Source organism: Lynx canadensis, chromosome X (assembly GCF_007474595.2).
Source record: "Lynx canadensis isolate LIC74 chromosome X, mLynCan4.pri.v2, whole genome shotgun sequence".
Taxonomy (NCBI): Eukaryota; Metazoa; Chordata; class Mammalia; order Carnivora; family Felidae; genus Lynx; species Lynx canadensis.
Window position 1 is genome coordinate 95,127,677 of NC_044321.2, and position 17,634 is coordinate 95,145,310.

The 17,634-nt window shown below is 44.9% G+C and overlaps 1 non-coding gene and 1 pseudogene across 1 annotated transcript; one reads left to right on the forward strand and one right to left on the reverse strand.

Moving 5' to 3' along the window:
• Positions 1-3,398: 3,398 nt before the first annotated feature.
• Positions 3,399-17,634, reverse strand: part of LOC115506868 — a 42,575-nt pseudogene continuing 28,339 nt past the window's right edge.
• LOC115507955 lies at positions 13,224-13,327 on the forward strand. The gene has a single exon (XR_003966868.1). It is a non-coding gene; the product is annotated as a U6 spliceosomal RNA (small nuclear RNA).

A 17,634-nucleotide genomic window follows, 5' to 3' on the forward strand; every position in this document is an offset into this window, starting at 1 on the left:
ATAACTTTTACTATTGCTGCATTTTCTCCTATCTTGCTGACAGAAATGGTAACAGATGAAACCGCATAAACACTACTTCCTGCTTTTGCCACAAATTGTGCTAAAATTAGCCTCTATTCCCCAGGGATTTGAACCAGGGAAAGCAACTTACTTTCTCATATTGTTTTTCTAGCCATCGGTCTATGGCAATTAAACACTTGGTGATAGAGAAGTTCACTTTATATTTTTGAGTGACCAAAACTGAAAATGATCTCTGTGGTCAGTTATAATGACGCTTGATGTCACCATAGTAGGAGAGCCCAGGCCAATGGTAGCTTGGGTTGGTTTTATGTTTATTTATTTTTGAGAGATTGGGGGGGTGGGTGGGAGGGGAATAGAGAGAAGGGGACAGAGGATCCAAAGCAGGCTCTGTGCTGACAGCAGAGAGCTCGATGCGGGTCTCGAACTCACAAACCGTGAGATCATGACCTGAGTCGAAGTCGGACACTCAACTGACTGAGCCACCCAGGTACCGCAATAATCATTTTGTTTTGCTTTCTAGATTTTTTTTAATGTTTATTTTTGAGAGAGACAGAGACGGAATGCAAGTGGGTTAGGGGCAGAGAGAGAAGGAGACACAGAATCCAAAGCAGGCTCCAGGCTCTGAGCTGTCAGCCCAGAGCCCGACGCGACGCGGGGCTCCAACTCACGAGCCGTGAGATCATGACCTGAGCCGAAGTCGGACGCTCAACTGACTGAGCCACCCAAGCGCCCCTGTTTTTTAGATTTTATTTTTAAGTAATCTCAACACCCGACATGGGGCTCGAACTTACAACCCCAAGATCAAGAGTCACATGCTCTACAGATTGAGCCAGCCAGGCACCCACAATAGTTTTGAGGTACTAAATGTGGCATTCTGAACTTAATGAGAAGACTCTAAAGTGTTCAGATTAAGGGGCGCTTGGGTGGCTCAGTCAGTTAAGCATCCGACTTCGGCTCGGGTCGGGATCACACGGTTCGTGAGTTCGGGCCCCGCATCGAGCTCTGTGCTGACAGGTCAGAGCCTGAGGCCTGCTTTGGATTCTGTGTCTCCCTCTCTCTCAGTCCCTCCCCTGCTTGCACTCTGTGTCTCTCTCAAAAATAAACAATAAACGTTAAAAAAATTTTTTTTAAAAGAACAATAAAAATTTTTTTTAAAAAAAGAATGAACTGCAAGTCTTATAAAAAATAAAATAAAATAAGGGGCACCTGGGTGGCTCAGTCGGATAAGCATCCTACTTTGGCTCAGGTCATGATCTCATGGTCTGTGAGTTTGAGCCCCACGTCGGGCTCTGTGCTGACAGCTCGGAGCCTGGAGCCCGCTTCGGATTCTGTGTCTCCCTCTCTCTCTGCCCCTGCCCCACCCACACTCTACCTTTCTCAAAAATAAATAAAAAACATTATATAAAAAATAAAATGTTCAGATTAAGATGGGCTCACGTCAACTAGTTTCATATTTTTTATTAGAAATCATACTTCCCTCTTAAAAAAATCTATGCCCCCCCCCCAAGGAATTCCTATTTTAAGAATGTATCCTAAGAAAAAGCAGAGATTTATGCACAAAGATATTCATCACGATTTCTTTATGAATGAAATACTGGAAATAATTAGGAGCAATTGGAGGTGTTAAGTAAAATATGATTATTCCATTAAAAGGAATTTTATACAGCCATTAAAATTCATTTTCCATTAGGTGCTTGGGTGGCTGAGTCCGTTAGGATTCCGACTCTTGATTTCAACTCAGGTCATGATCTCACAGTTCGTGAGTTCGAGCCCCACGTCAGGCTCTGCCTGGATAGAGAGGAGCCAGCTTGGAATTCTCGCTCTCCCTCTCTTTCTGCCCCTCCTCGGCTCTCTCTCTCTCCCTCTCTTAAATAAATAAACATTAAAAAAATTTGCTTTCCCAATATATCTTTCATTTTTAACAGCTTTACTGAGATACAATTTATTACCATAAAGTTCACTGATTTCAAGTGTAAATTCACAGCTTTTTAGTGTATTTACAGAGTTGTTGGAATTATCATAGTAATCTAATATTAGAACATTTTCATCACTCCAAAACAGAACCTTGTACCTATCCATGGCTCTCTATACCCCCAATGTATAAATTGATAAGGAAATACAAATGAAGGGCGCCTGGCTGGCTTGGTCTGTAGAGCATGCGACTCTTGACCTCGGGGTTGCGAGTTTGAGCCCCACGTTGTGTGTAAAGATTACTTAAAAATAAAACTTCTCTTTTCTCTCTCTCTTTTTTTAGTTTATCTATTTATTTTGAGAGAGAGAGAATCCGCAGGGAAGGGGCAGAGAAAGAGGCGGGCAGAGGATCCCAAGCGGGCTCTGTGTTGACAGCCCAGAGCCCGACGCGGGGCTCAAACTCACGAACCGCAAGATCGTGACCTAAGCTGAAGTCGGACGCTTAACCGACTGAGCCACCCAGGCGCCCCAAAAGTAAAATATTAAAAAAAAAGAGAGAGAAGGGGCGCCTGGGTGGCTGAGTCGGTTAAGCGGCCGACTTCAGCCAGGTCACGATCTCGAGGTCCGGGAGTTCGAGCCCCGCGTCGGGCTCTGGGCTGATGGCTCGGAGCCTGGAGCCTGTTTCAGATTCTGTGTCTCCCTCTCTCTCTGCCCCTCCCCCGTTCATGCTCTGTCTCTCTCTGTCTCAAAAAAAAAAAAAAAAAGTTAAAAAAAAAAGAGAGAAAAATAACAAATGACCCGAAAGAGCTGGACGAAGGAAAGATAATCACATACGAAGACGTGCGAATGAATAAGGTACCAATGATAAGATGTTCAACTTCACCAAGCGATGAAGGAAATGGAAATCCACACAACGAGATACCATTTCCCTCCATCGGATGGGCAAAAATGAAAAAGATTGATAACATCTGGTACTAGTAAGCATGTGGGGAAACAGGCATTCTCTTACATAGTTGGCAGGAGTATGACTGTTTACAACCTTCTCTGGATAATCATCTGACACCGTTTTTTTACGTTTTTAAAGCCCAGGCCGCCGGAGCCAGCGGTGACCCCGCTTTGGAAATCTATCCCACAGAGATCATCGGAGCGGTATGTGAGGCTATACGGACCGCACTGACTTCTGCAGGGATTGCGAAGGGCAGAGCAGTCTACGTGGCGTGACCTTATCTTTGTGCCGGGGATCGCTCCAGGCATAAAAAAATAAATACTTGCGGGCTTCCCAAGAATGCTGTGATCGCAGATAACCTTCTCACTCTCCAAGAATAACACCTTTCTGGTTAGAATACCTGAAACTCCCTCCGTGGGGTTGGGGCTAATCTTTGGGGACATCTTTTTTTTGCCCCCCCAGGTGTTTTTGTATTTCTTAGGTTTATTTCCCCCTTGTTCCAAGCTCTAAGCATCCTACTTCACCCCACCTCCGTGGCCTGCCCGGTTTCCTCCAGCAGCTCCAGGGTCAGCGGCTGCACCATCTGGGACAATGCAGCCACGGTCACAAGGGGCAAGGCCACCCTGGCCGGGCCCCTCTCTACGGGCTTCGTGGGTGAGCTCAATGTTCGCAGCGGCTTGGATCGCACGTGCACCCACCCTGCCCCCGGAGTCCCGGTCACCCAGGATCCCAGCAGCGATGGCTCCCACCAGCCGCCAGTGCCTCCTCCCTCAAGCTCCCAACAGTCCCCTCTGAGCTTTGACTTCTCTGGGCGGTCCAAACTTTGGCACCGATGGTGGTCTGTCGGAATAGCACTTCTTCACTCTGACTCCACTGGCCCCTCAGCCTCCACTCGGTTGTCACCTCCTCCGAGAAGCCTTCCCTGATCTCTAGACCTCGTGGTGGGCTGGAACCCCGTCCTCCCGCACTGCCAGGGCCGGGCCGGTGTCCCCGCAGGGACCTTTTGGCAGAGTGGGCGTGGTCAGCCTCGAACCTTGGGACATCGTGTTTTAAAATTTTTTTAATGTTTACTTTAGAGAGAGAGAGAGAGAGAGTGCACGAGTGAGGGAGGGGCAGAGAGAGGGGGAGACAGAATCCGAAACAGGCTGAGGCTCTGAACTGTCACCACAGAACCCCATGCGGGGCTCGAACCCCCCAGCTGAGCTGTGAGATCATGACCCGAGTCGAAGTCGGAGGCTTAACCGACTCAGCCACCCAGGTGTCCCTGGGACATCATTTTTAAGACGCAAAGTGAACTCAGGTCTCAGGGGAAGGGTGCAAGTTTGTGATGCTGAAATTGGGTGAGGGAATAGTTAGCGTGGGACTGGGTGGGGAGGAACATGTAAAGTTCGTTTATTCATCCATCCAACAAATGTTTATTGGCATTTACTATGTGACAGGCACTGTTTATAGCACTGGGGGGTTCATCAATGAATAAAACAGAGAAAAATCTTTGCCCTTGGGAATTTATATTGGAGGGGTAAGGCAGGCAGTTAACAAACTGCACCATATATATATATATATATATATATATATATATATATATATAATGTGAGATGACAAATAGAGCCAGGGAGGAAATTAAGCAGGAAAGGGAGGCGAGGTGTTGGAGGAGGCATTGTATTTTGAAAGGATGGCCAGAAAGACTCACTGAGAAGGAAGCATTAAAAAAAATTTTTTTTTTTTAGTGTTTAATTTGAGAGAGAGCGTGCAAAGCAGGAGAGGGGGAGAGAGAGAGGGAGAGAGAACCCCAAGCAGGCTCTGCTCTGCCAGGGCAGAGCCCAATGGGGAGGCTGGAAACTCACAAACCCTAAGATCATGACGTGAGCTGAAATCGAGAGTCCGACGCTTAACCTACTGGGGCACCCAGGCGCTTGTGGGCCATGACTTTACCTTATCCTCAGAACAAGATTGAGAGCCATTGGAGAATTATAAGAGGAGAGACATGATCTGGAGTCCATTGCGAGAAGGCCACTGTGGCTGCTGTGTTGAAAATAAACTGGAGGGGGGCGGGGCGACACGCTGGGCCTAGAGATGACTTAATAAAGAAAAGAAAAGAAACCGGAGGGAGGCAGGACAGGAGGAGGAAGACCACATAGGAAACTAATGCCATGACTAGGGAGAAAGGTGACAGTGGCTCAGACCAGGGTGTCAGCAGTAGAGGTGTAAGAAGTGGTCAAGTTCTGAACATACGTAGCAGATAATCAACAGGGATCGCTGATGTTTTAAATGTTGGATGTGAGAGGAAACGTGAGATTTTTGTTTTTTATATGTTGATTTTTTTTTGAGAGAAAGAGCGCAGGCGGCGGAGGAGAAAACAAAAAGGGGGGAGACAAGATTGGAAAAGGGCTCTGTGTTGACAGTAGAGAGCCCGATCTGGGGTTCGAACTCAGGAACTGTGAGATCATGACCTGAGCCGAAGTCCAACGCTCCACCAAATGAGCCACCCAGGCGCCCCGAGAGGAGAGTTTTTGCATGAGAAACTGGAAAATTGGATTTGCTATTTGCTGAGATTGGGGGTGGGGGGCGGGTTGTGGAGGGGCAAGCCAGGGGTGGTGGAGACCAAGGGCCCGGTTGACTTGTGTGCGCTCCCAGTGACGGGCCACTTCAAAACTCCCACCGGCTTCTTAAATTCCCTGTGAATTAGACCCAGAGATCTCCAGACTGAAAGCAGCCCTCCTGGGTTTCCATTCAGAGCTAGAGAACTCCACCAGTGAAGACAGAGACAGTCCCTTTCATCCTGAGGCGCATCTGACCAAAAACAAAATAGGAAAACAACAAAGCCAAATGCCACAAGTTTCTTCTATGAACAGTGAATATTAACAGAAAACCTATGGGAGATGCCACAGGGAAAGATGTCTGTGGACGACTGAGAGAAATGGTCCCTACAGAGTAGGGAGACGGGAAGTCATGGTAGACAGAATAATGGCCCCCAAAGATGGCGGTGTCTTGCCAGCTAAGACTTAAAGGTTGCAGGCCTTCACCAATTTCTCTAGGGGGGAGGAGGGCTCATTACCTTTCCCTGGCAATTGTCTCTCTTCCTCTCCTCTTCGCTCAGTGGCGCTTTGACAGCCTCCTCTGGAGACCTCCTATGATCCCTGCCCTCATATTTTCAATTTATGTTGACACTTGTGTCATACGTGAAAACCTTTTAGAAGCGCCAACAGATTATTCAATTGTAAAGTATTGTCACTGCCTCCCGGTTAGACAGAGTACTGATGTACTGACTCAACTTGCCCCCAAGTAACATACGTCTAATAGGAGTATAACGTTACGTTGCATTAACACAGAGAAACCCATGTTAAGAACCACAAGGACCATATAGAAAATATGTTATGAATTCACATCTGCATCACTCCGTCTTCCAGGAATCAATAAGCCAGACAGGAGCCAAGAGTTTTGCCAGAGAGCCTTTTTATTTTTATTTTTTTTTAAGTTTTATTTATTTATTTTGAGAGAGAAGGGGGGGGAATGCATGCAAGTGGGGGAGGGGCAGAGAGAGAGGGAGAGAGAGAAAACTCCAAGCAGGCTTCAATGCGGGGCTCGAACCCACGAACCACAAGATTGAGACCTGAGCCGAAATCAAGAGTTGGACGCTTAACCGCCTGAGCCACCCAGGCGCCCCAGTCTTTTTATTTTTAATTAATTGATTTAAGTTATCTCTGCACCCAACTTGGGGTGCAAACTCGTGACCCCAAGATCAAGAGTCATATGCCCTTCCGACTGAGCCAGCCAGGCGCTCCCTATTTGCTAATATCTTGTTAAGGATTTTTGCCACTGTATCCATGAGGGTTATTGGTATATAGTTTTCTTTATTGTGTGATGTCTGTCTGGTTTTGATATCAGGTTAATAACAGTTCATAAAGTGAATTGGGAAGTACAGAAAATCCTTGAACAACATGGGTTTGAACTGCGTGGGTCCACTTACATGTGGATATTTTACAGTACAGTACTGTAAATGTATTTTCTCTTCCTTAAGATTTTCTTAATAATGGGGCACCTGGGTGGCTCAGTCGGTTAAGCATCCGACTTTGGCTCAGGTCATGATCTCGCGGTCCGTGAGTTCGAGCCCCGCGTCGGGCTCTGTGCTGACAGCTCGGAGCCTGGAGCCTGCTTCGGATCCTGTGTCTCCCTCTCTCTCTGTCCTCTCTCTCTCTCTCCCACCCCTTCAAAAATAAATAAACATTATAAAAAGATTTTCTTAATAACATTTTCCTTCCTCTAGCTTACTTTATTGTAAGAATATATTGTATAATACATACAACATACAAAATATGTGTTAATCGACTATTGATGTTATCGGTAAGGCTTCTGGTCAACAGTAGGCTATTAGCAGTTAAGTTTGGAGGGGAGTTTAAAGTTATACATGGAGTTTCAGCTGTGTGGGTCAGCACCCCTAACTCCAGTGTTGTTTAAGGGTCAACTGTATTTCCTCCTCTTGTATTTTCTGGAAGAGTTTGGTAGAATTGGTATAAATCCTTTTTTACGTGTTTTGTATCATTCTCCAGTACAGCTATCTGGGCGTGGAGATTTCTTTTTCGAGAATTTTTAAGTTATAAAGTTAATTTCTTGAAGTCCGAAGATGATTCAAATAATCTATTTCATATTTGGCAAGTTGCGGCAGCTCGTGTTTTTCAAGGAGTTGGTCCATTCCGTCTCAGTTGTCAAAATTACGTGTGTGGAAATTTTCACTGTATTCTTTTATTATCCTTTTGATGTCTACAGGGTCTATGGCACTAGCCCCTGTTTGAGTCTGGCTGGTGCTAATGTGTGCCTTCTCTCTCTGTTTTCTTTGTCAGTGGTAGTAGAGGTTTGGTCATTGATCTTTTCCAGGAACCAATTCTTTGTTTCATTGTTTTGCTCTATTGTTTTTCTGTTTCTGATTTCTTTGATTTCTGTCTTTGTCATTATCGTTTTCTTCCTTCTTCTGCTTACTTTGGGTTTATTTTGCTCTTGTTTTTCTAGGTTCTTGAGGTGGAAGCTGTGATTATTGATTTGACACTTTTCCTCTTTTCTAATGTGTGCATCGAGTACTATAAATTTTCCTCCTGATACTGCTTTAGCAGCACATCTCAGATTTTGACATGTTGAATTTTCATTCTCAATTTAATGTATTCTTTTTATTTCCCTTGAGACTTTCTCTTTGACTGGTGGATTATTTACAAGTATGGGTTAAAAAAATTTTTTTTTCCATGTATTTATTTTTGGGAGACAGGGAGAGACGGAGCACAAGTGGGGGAAGGGCAGAGAGAGAATGAGACACAGAATCTGAAGCAGGCTCCAGGCTTCGAACCTTCAGCACAGAGCTGGACGCGGGGCTCAAACCCACAAACCGTGAGGTCATGACCCCAGCCAAAGTCGGACGCCCAACCGACTGAGCCCCCCAGGTGCCCCTAGAAGTATGTTTTTAATTTCCAACTGCTGGAGATTTTTCCTGTTACCTTCTTGTTTATGGATTTCTACTCTGATTGCATTGGGATCAGAGAACACAATTATTTTAAATTTTTCTGGATTTGTTTTGTGGTCCAGAATATGCTCTACCTTCGTGGATGTTTTGTGGGCACTTGAAAAGAATGCGTATTCGGCTGTTGTTAGGCGGAGTGTTCTAGAAATGTCTATTACATGTTATCGGTTGATGTTGTTGAGTTCTACATCCTTGCTTATTTTCTGTCTGGTTTTTCTGTGAGTTGTTGAGAAAAAGTCTCCAGCTACAGTCGTGGCATTTATCTGTCTCTAGCTTTTGTTTCACACATTTTGTAGTTTTTTGTTTTCTGTATATAGATTCAGAATTGCTATGTCTTTTTGGTGAATTTTGACGTTTTTGTCATCATAGAATATCCCTCTCTGTCACTGGTCATTTTCTTTACTCTGAAGTCTATTTTATGTGATATTAATAGAAGCACTTCTGCTTTCTTTTGGTTAATGTTTGCATAATAGATCTCTCTATATCCTTTTATTTTCACCCTGGTTTTTTTTTTTTTTATCATTTTATTTGAAATGAGCTCCTTATAGACAGTATGTAGTTGGCCCTGGGTTTTTTTTAGTAACTTTCTTTTTTTTTTTTAAGTTTATTTTAATTTATTTTTTGACAGAGAAAGAGAGCACAAGCAGGGGAGGGGCAGAGAGAGAGGGAGATACAGAATCCAAAGCAGGCTCCAGGCTCCGAGCTGTCAGCTCAGAGCCCAACGCGGGCCTTGAACTCATGAGCCATGAGATCACGACTTGAGCCAAAACCAAGAGGCAGATGCTTAACCGACTGAGCCACCCAGGTGCCCCAATAACTTTTTTTTTTTAAGTTTTCTTGTTTTTGTTTTTGTTTTTTTAGTAATTGCTACACCCAACGTGCGGTTTGAACCCACAACCCTGAGACCAAGAGTCACATGCTCCACCAGCTGAGCCAGCCAGGTGCCCCTAGTTGGTTCTGTTTCTTAATCCACTCTGCCAATCTGTCTCTTAATTGTTGTATTTAGAGTGTTACACTTGGGGCGCCTGGGTGGCTCAGTCGGTTGAGCGGCCGACTTCGGTTCAGGTCATGATCTCACGGTTCGTGGGTTGGAGCCCACGTCGGGCTCTGTGCTGACAGCTCAGAATCTGGAGCCTGTTGCGGATTCTGTGTCTCGCTCTCTCTCTGCCCATCCCCCACTCGCGCTCTGTCTCCCTCTGTCTCAAAAACGAATAAACATTAAAAAAAAAAAAATTCTTGTTTTTATGTATTCTTTTTTCTCCACACATTTAGAACCACCTCAGAAAGTGTTCTAATCATGGCTTCAACCATGAAACATAATTTAGAAAACTCAAAAGGAGAGACAAAGATTATTTTATTTACCCATATTTTTGTTCACTGTGTTCTTCTTTCTTCCTTCTTGATGATTCAAGATTTCTTCTTTTGTCATATCCTTTCTGTTTAGAGCAATTCCATTAGCTGATCTTTATGGTTGGTCTGATGGCGACAAATTCTCTTAGTTTTTCCTCATCTGAGAAAGTCTTGATTTTCCTTTCATTCCTGAAGGATGTTCTCACTAGATATAGGATTCTAGGTGGACAATTCCTTCTTTTCATCATTTAAAAAATTGTTGTGCCAACTCCTTCTGGCTTTCATGACTTCTGATGTGAAATCTGCCATCATTCAAATTGTTATTTCTCTCAAGATACCATTTTTTTTTCTGGCTGCTTTCAAGATTTTTTTCTTTGTCTCTAGTTTTCAGAAGTTTAATTATGATGTGCTTTGGTATGGATTTCTTTGAGTATATCCTGTTTGAGATTTGCTTAGCTTCATGGATCTGTGGCTTTATGTATCTTGCCATATTTGGGGAAATTTTGGTCATTATTTCTTTGAGTACTTTTTTGTCTTAAGTCATCTCTACGCCCAACATAGGGCTTGAACTCACGATCCCAAGATCATGAGTCACATGCTCCTGAGACAGCTAGGCGCCCCTCTTTGAGTACTTTTTAAGCTCTACCCTCTTTCTCCTCTCCTTCGGAGACTCCAACAACACAATGTTAGATCTTTTGTTATAATCCCTTAGGTCCCTGAGTCTCTGTTCATTTTTTTAAATCTATTTTGCTCCGATTGGGTCGTTTTTATTGTATCATCTTCTAGTTTATTGATTCCTTCCTCTGTCACCTCCATTCTGATGTTGAGCTCATCCACTAAGTTTTATATCTCAATGATTGTCGTTTTCAATCTTAACATGCCCATTTTGTACTTCTTTATATTCTCCAATTCTCATTTGTTTCTATCCTATATGTTCTATTTCATTTGTTTCAAGTGTGTTCGTAACTGCTGTTGAAGCATTTTTATCACAGCAGCTTTAAAATATTTGTCAGAGAGGGGTGCCTGTGTAGCTCCGTTGGTTAAACATCTGACTCTTGATCTCGGCTCAGGTCATGATCTCACGGTCATGAGATCAAGCCCAAGTCAGGCTCGGTGCTGGGTATGAAGCCTGCTTGAGATTCTCTCTCTCTCCCTCTGCCCCTCCCCCGTTTCTGCTCTCATTCTTTTTCTCTCTCTCTCTCTCAAAAAAAGAAAATTGTCAGAGAACTCTAACATTTCTGCCATCTCAGTGTTGGCAACTCTTATAGGCTGAATTGTATCCCTGAAACACAAAACTGTGTGTTGATGTCCTCATTCCCTATTACCTGTAAATGTGCCCTTATTTGGAAATAGGGTCTTTGCAGATGTAATTAGGTTAAGATGAGGTCATTAGGGTGGGTAATAATGAAATATGATTGGTATTCTTATAAAAGGAGGTAATTTGGGGGGCACCTGGGTGGCTCAGTCGGTTGAGCGTCCTACTTTGGCTCAGGTCATGATCTCGCGGTTCGTGAGTTCAAGCCCCACATCGGCTTGCTTCTCTCAGCGCAGAGCTCGCTTTGGATCCTCTGTCTCCGTCTCTCTCTGCCCCTACCCAACTGGCACTCTCTCAAAAATAAATAAACATTTGGCATGCCTGAGTGGCTCAATCAGTTGAGCATCTGACTTCAGCTCAGGTCATGATCTAATGGTTGGGCTGGGTCGGGCTCTGTGGGGACACCTCGGAGCCTGGAGCCTGCTTTGGATTCTGTGACTCCTCTCTCTGCCCTCCCCCACTCATGCTCTGCCTCTCTCTCTCTCTCTCAAAAATAAATAAAAACATTAAAAAAAATTTTAATAATTAATTCTGGGGGCGCCTGGGTGGTTCAACTGGTTAAGCGTCCAACTTCGGCTTGAATCATGATCTCACAATTCATGAGTTCGAGCCCCACATTGGGCTCCATGCTGACAGTGTGGACCTGCTTGGGATTCTCTCTCTCCCGTTCTCTCTCTGCTTCTCCCCTGTGCACGCACGTGCTCTCTCTCTCTCTCTCTCAATTTAAATAAATAAATTTTAAAATATATATATATCCCCAAAATAATAAATAAATAAATAAATAATGAATTCTGGGGTGCCCAGGTGGCTCAGTAGGTTAAGCGTCTGACTCTTGATGTCGGCTCAGGTCATGATCTCCCGCTTTGTGAGTTTGAGCCCCACGTCAGGCTCTGTGCTGACAGCACTGAGCCTATTTGGAATTCTCTCTCTCTCCCTCTCTCTCTCTGCCCCTCCCTCGCTCACACGCTCTCTGCCTGTCAAAACAAACAAATAAACTTTAAAAAATAAGAAAAGATAAAATAATTAATTCAAACAATATAGGCCAAAGGTGGAAAATACTTCCCCACTGTCAGTCTCATTCAGAATCAAGAAAATGGGCCTGAGGGCTTAAGGAGGGCTCGCTAAGGAAATACGAGCCTCGGCTTTACTATCCCTTACCCAGCTGGGAAACCCCAAATACACATGTGTAAAAGCGTTTTTGTGCTGCGTAGGTTTGTTCTCATTCATCGGGGTTTTTTTTTTTTCCAAATCAAGCTCCCCAGAACATCTTCCTCAGAGTCACCTTGAGATGCTTAATAAAAAAATGCATTCAGACCTGCTGAATCCGAGCCCAGGATTGGAGACTTGGCACCTATATTTTAACCAGCATCCCTTGTCCCCAAGAGAGCTTGATGTACCCTCATATTTGAGAACCACTGATCTGAGCCAGCGATAATATTGCTGAAACCGACCAGGCCGAGGATGAAGCCTTATAATAGGCCTGGAGACTATCCTTTGGGAACTATTAATCATTAATCAGGGCCCCCTGGGCAGACTGGATTAACCAGTTACTAATCCCCCCTCCTCGTCTTCGAGACCAGTCGCTATTGTGTCGCTCCGATTCCCACAAATAACATCTTGAAAGTCCTCAGCTAACATTTTGCCAGATTTCACTTGCTCCCCACTTGCCGCTGCCCAGACCTAGCATTCTAGGAAACCGATCAAAGGTAACGAAACTAGTCTGACAGGGTTTGTTCTCAGAGAACTCGTACTGGGTCCAGTGAACAGAAACCATGCTTCAAACATAATCCATTTTAGATTGTCTCCTGGAATCAACGTCAAGCTTACTGATCTGTCCACGGCCGCTTCTTTCCGGTTTTGAAAACCCACGATCACATTTGCCTGTCTTCAGGCTTCCGGCACCTCTCCTACTCTCCACACTGATGAAAACAAAAGTATCCCCAAGAGTGGTCTCAAGGTCTCATCTGCAGGCACTCCCAGGGCTCTGAGAGAGGCAATTTGTCCAGACCAGAGACTTGAACCTGGTTACAACAATGAAATACTCTGCAAGACCACTTGAACCGCTTTCTCCACCCTGGGCTTTTCTTTCCTTAGCGCCGCAGCATCGCCTGGGATCTTGTTAGAAATGCACGTTCCTGGGCCCCACCCAGACCGACCAAATCAGAATTTCCATTTTAAGTGACCGCGTTGGCAAGACGCTGAAGTTGGGATCGATGCAGAGAAGATTAGCATGGCCCAGTGCAAGGCTGACACGCAAATTCATGGAGCAGTCCTTTTATTTTTTATTTTTTTTTAAAGAATCTCCAGGGGCGCCTGGGTGGCTCGGTTGGTTAAGCGTCCGCCTTTGGCTCAGGTCATGATCTCATGGTCTGTGGGTTCGAGCCCCGCATCGGGCTCTGTGCTGACAGCTCAGAGCCTGGAGCCCGCTTCGGATTCTGTCTCCCTCTCTCTCTGCCCCTCCCCACTCATAATCTGTTTCTCTCTCTCTCTCTCTCTCTCTCTCCCTCAGAAATAAATAACCATTAAAAAAAAAAAAGGAAAGGAAAGCACTGGGCTAGACTTTCAGTATGAAAATTTCTCCTTGACAGAAAGTGAGAGCGGGGGGAGCTCTGGTCTGTCTTTATCATCCATCACTATGTCTTTGTCAAGTGCATGCTTTCCTCCATTGTCTTGTAGCCCTTAACTTATGAAAAGCTCTTTCTGTTGCCCTTACTATGTGGTGTTAAGTCTTGTGAACGCCGTTGTTACAGGTCTATACCAGCCTCCCGCATGTGTCATTGGCCTTGCGTGTTCCTTTCCAAATCTAACCTGCTAAGAACTGACGGTAAGGGATGTTTCCTCATCGAGAAGCTGCAAGGCACAGGGGCGCCTGGGTGGCTCCGTCAGTTGAGGGTCCAACACTTGATTTCAGCTCAGGTCGTGATCTCACGGTTAGTTCATGAGATCGAGCCCCACATCAGGCTCTGTGCTGACAGTGCAGAGCCTGCTTGGGATTCTCTCTCTGCGCCGCCCCCCCCCCCCGCCCCTACCCTGTTTTCGTGCTTCCTCTCTCTCTCCCTCTCTCTCTCTCAAAATAAATAAATACTTAAAAAAAAAAAAAGAAGCTACAAGGCACGATAATTCTCTGTGTACAAAAATCCATTGGAGCCCAGACAACACACAAGCCAAAAGGAGTTGCTATGTTTCTCTTTCTGCATAAGCCCTCAAGCAACCTTTAGACTATCAAGTGTCCTGAAAACTGGCCCCTGGAGGATCTTGTTATTTATTCCAGAACAGGAGACTATGCCACCTGCTACTCTCGGCAAGTTACCTACGGTTCTTAGTTAAGTGTGCAAGAGTAAGACCCCACATCGCTCTCCAGCGCCCCACCCCATACCATTTACTTCTGGGAGCCCTGCCCTCCTTGCCCCTACTCTTCCAGCGTCCTACTTGTCCGTATCTTCTGCTTGCAAAGCTCCTTACAGAAACCTGATTGCTTACTGTCCGTAATGAAATACCAACGTCCATGCTAACTGTGCCTTCTGTAGCGCCTCCGGGATTAGAAGGGTATCTTCCCCAGTTCCGTGCCGCCCGCACTCTGTCACCTGGGTTTTGCGCTAGGCCTGCTTTTGTTCAGTCTCTCAAAGCCTCCATGGGCGGGCCCAGCAGCACATGGTTTCTCATTTGCTTGACCACCGAAGCTACCGGTCTGGAAAAGGAATCGACCCCATAGTCCCCCCTTACGGCTTCTCTTCTCTTCTTCTAGCCCTTCTCGCCACCAAGAGCTCTTTCCGTCTCTCACGGTGACGGAGCAAATGAGCCCACAAAAAGGGATCGATGCAAATAGACACTGATGTGTGCTTGGGGGAGAGAGAGGAGGAAGAGGAATTGTACACTTTCGGAGGGACAGGCCTCCCGTTAAGTCATGCACAAGCGCCCAGTTATCGCTGCAATTGGTTAATCTCCCCACATTTAGGGAATTTCCCAGAGAGCTTTCTTTCTTTCTTTCTTTTAAGTTTATTTTTTTGAGAGCGCTCAAGCGGGGGAGGGGCAGAGAGAGGGGGACAGAAGATCCGAAGCAGGATCTGCGCTGACAGCAGCGAGGTCGGATCCCACATCAGATGTGGGACTCGAACTCGCGAACCGCGAGATCACGACCTGAGCCGAAGTCGGACCCTCAACCGACTGTGCCACACAGGTGCCCCCCCCCCCCAGATAGCTTTCTAATTATTGATTTCTAATTTAACTTTTTTATGGTCGGTGACACTTCTTCACGGCCCAGCATAAGGTTTCTCACGGTGAACGCTCCACACTTGAAAGCAATGTGTATTTTGCTATTGCGGTGGGGGGCAGGGGGGAGACCTATCAATATCCATTAGGACAAGTTAATTGATGGCGTCTTAATGATTGTCTACGTGTTCTACTGATTACTGAGAAAGGAGTATTAAAGTCTCCAAGTATAATTGTGGATTTCTCTCTTTCTCCTCTAAATTCTACCAGTTTTTACTTCACATATCTTACAGCTCCGTTTTTAGGCACATACACATTTAGAATCGTGCCTTCTTATGCATTGACCCTTTCATCATTACAAAATATCCCTCTATATCTCTGGCAATACTCCTTGTATTAAATTCACTTTATCTGACGTTAATATATATGATATATATAATAATATATATAATTATGTCCTATATTTTATATATATATACACATGTATATGGTATATATATCTAAAATAATATAGGGGCGCCTGGGTGGCTCAGTCGGTTAAGCATCCGACTTCGGCTCAGATCACGATCTCCTGGTTCATGGGTTCGAGCCCTGCATCGGGCTCTGTGCTGACAGCTCAGAGCCTGGAGCCTGCTTTGGATTCTGTGTCTATCTTTCTCTCTGCCCCTCCCCTGCTTGCACTCTCTCTCTCTCTCTCTCTCTCTCTCTCAAAAATAAGTGCAAGGCCAGGAACATTTAGGAGATACTATTGCAGTATTTACCTAGGACCCACCTAGGACCATCCCCTCAAGATAAGACCATCAAAAAGTAAATAACAGTAACGAGAGCATCCTTTATTGAGTGTGGACTGTAGGCCAGGCAGTGTTGGAAGGGTTTTACAGACAAAACGTCATAGAATCCTCGCCCCAACTCTATGATGTAAGGGCCATTACTATCGATGAAGAAACAGCCACAGAGCGGTTAATGAATGTATTCCATGACATGAAATTATAGTGGAATTTACATCCAGGTTCTTCTGACTTTTGCTGCCCTAAATTTTTTTACTTTTTATTCTGAAAATTTTCAAATGCGTACAAAAGTATGCAATAAATATTTCAGCGTATTCTCTCATGGGACGCTCTTTAAAAGCATAACCATGGGGCGCCTGGGTGGCTCGGTCGGTTAAGCGGTCGACTTCGGCTCAGGTCATGATCTCGCGGTCAGTGAGTTCAAGCCCCGTGTCGGGCTCTGTGCTGACAGCTCAGAGCCCGGAGCCTGTTTCAGATTCTGTGTCTCCCTCTCTCTCTGCCCCTCCCCCGTTCATGCTCTGTCTCTCTCTGTCTCAAAAATAAATAAACGTTAAAAAATAAAATAAATAAATAAAAGCATAACCACAATATTGTTACCACACCAAAAATACTAACAGTGATCCCTCAACATCATCAAAGAGTCAGTCAGTATTTAAATATCCCTGATAGTTGCATGAATGTTTACAGATCTTTTGTTGTTGTTCACATCAGTATCCACATATTGCAATCGATTGCTGTATCTTTTGAGTCTCTTTTAATCGCTAGGCCCCTCTGGCATTTCTTTGTTTTTCCCATTGGAATTTATTAATGCGGATGTGAGCTAGTTTTCCTGTAAAGTCTCCCACTGTCCATGGATTTTGGTGATTATATCCCGATAGTGTTTTTCAAGTGAACTGTTAGATCTAGAGACTTGTGAAAACCCGGGTTTGATTTCTCGGCAAGACAGTTTCATAGGTGATGCTGTGTTCTTTCATCAGAAGGGCATAATATCTGATCGTCTCTCTACCGGCGATGTCCACAGACACGAGCGAATCATTGCCCAGATCCATTGTTTCCTTAGAGACTGCCAATGGTGATAGTCTATCATTCCTTCTTCACTCATTAGCTGGAGTACCTCTATAAAGAAAAACTTCCCAGTATCAAGTTTTTGGTTACGCTGAGATAAAATCTGTGCAGAAAATACTACAGTCGCTCCTTTGCTGGTAGACGTCTCCATATACATAGACCTCAAGCTTGGGTTCCCCATGGTTACAATCACAACTTCAGCTTTTCTTTCCAAAGCATGCGTTCCATGCTAGTGTGTCTGGGGCCAGCCTTGACTACAGGGAAATTGGGAGAAAAGTTGAAAAATATATAAAGTATTGGGGCACCTGGGTGGCTCAGTTGGTTAAGCATCCGACTCTTGAGTTCAGCTCGGGTCATGATCTCATTGAGGCGGGCTCTGTGCTGACAGTGTGGTTCCTGCCCTAAGGTCAGGAACACGACAGGGGTGTCCACTCTCACCACTGTTATTCAACATAGTGTTGGAAGTCTTAGCCTCAGCAATCAGACCACACAAAGAAATAAAAGGCATCCAAATCGTCAAGGAGGA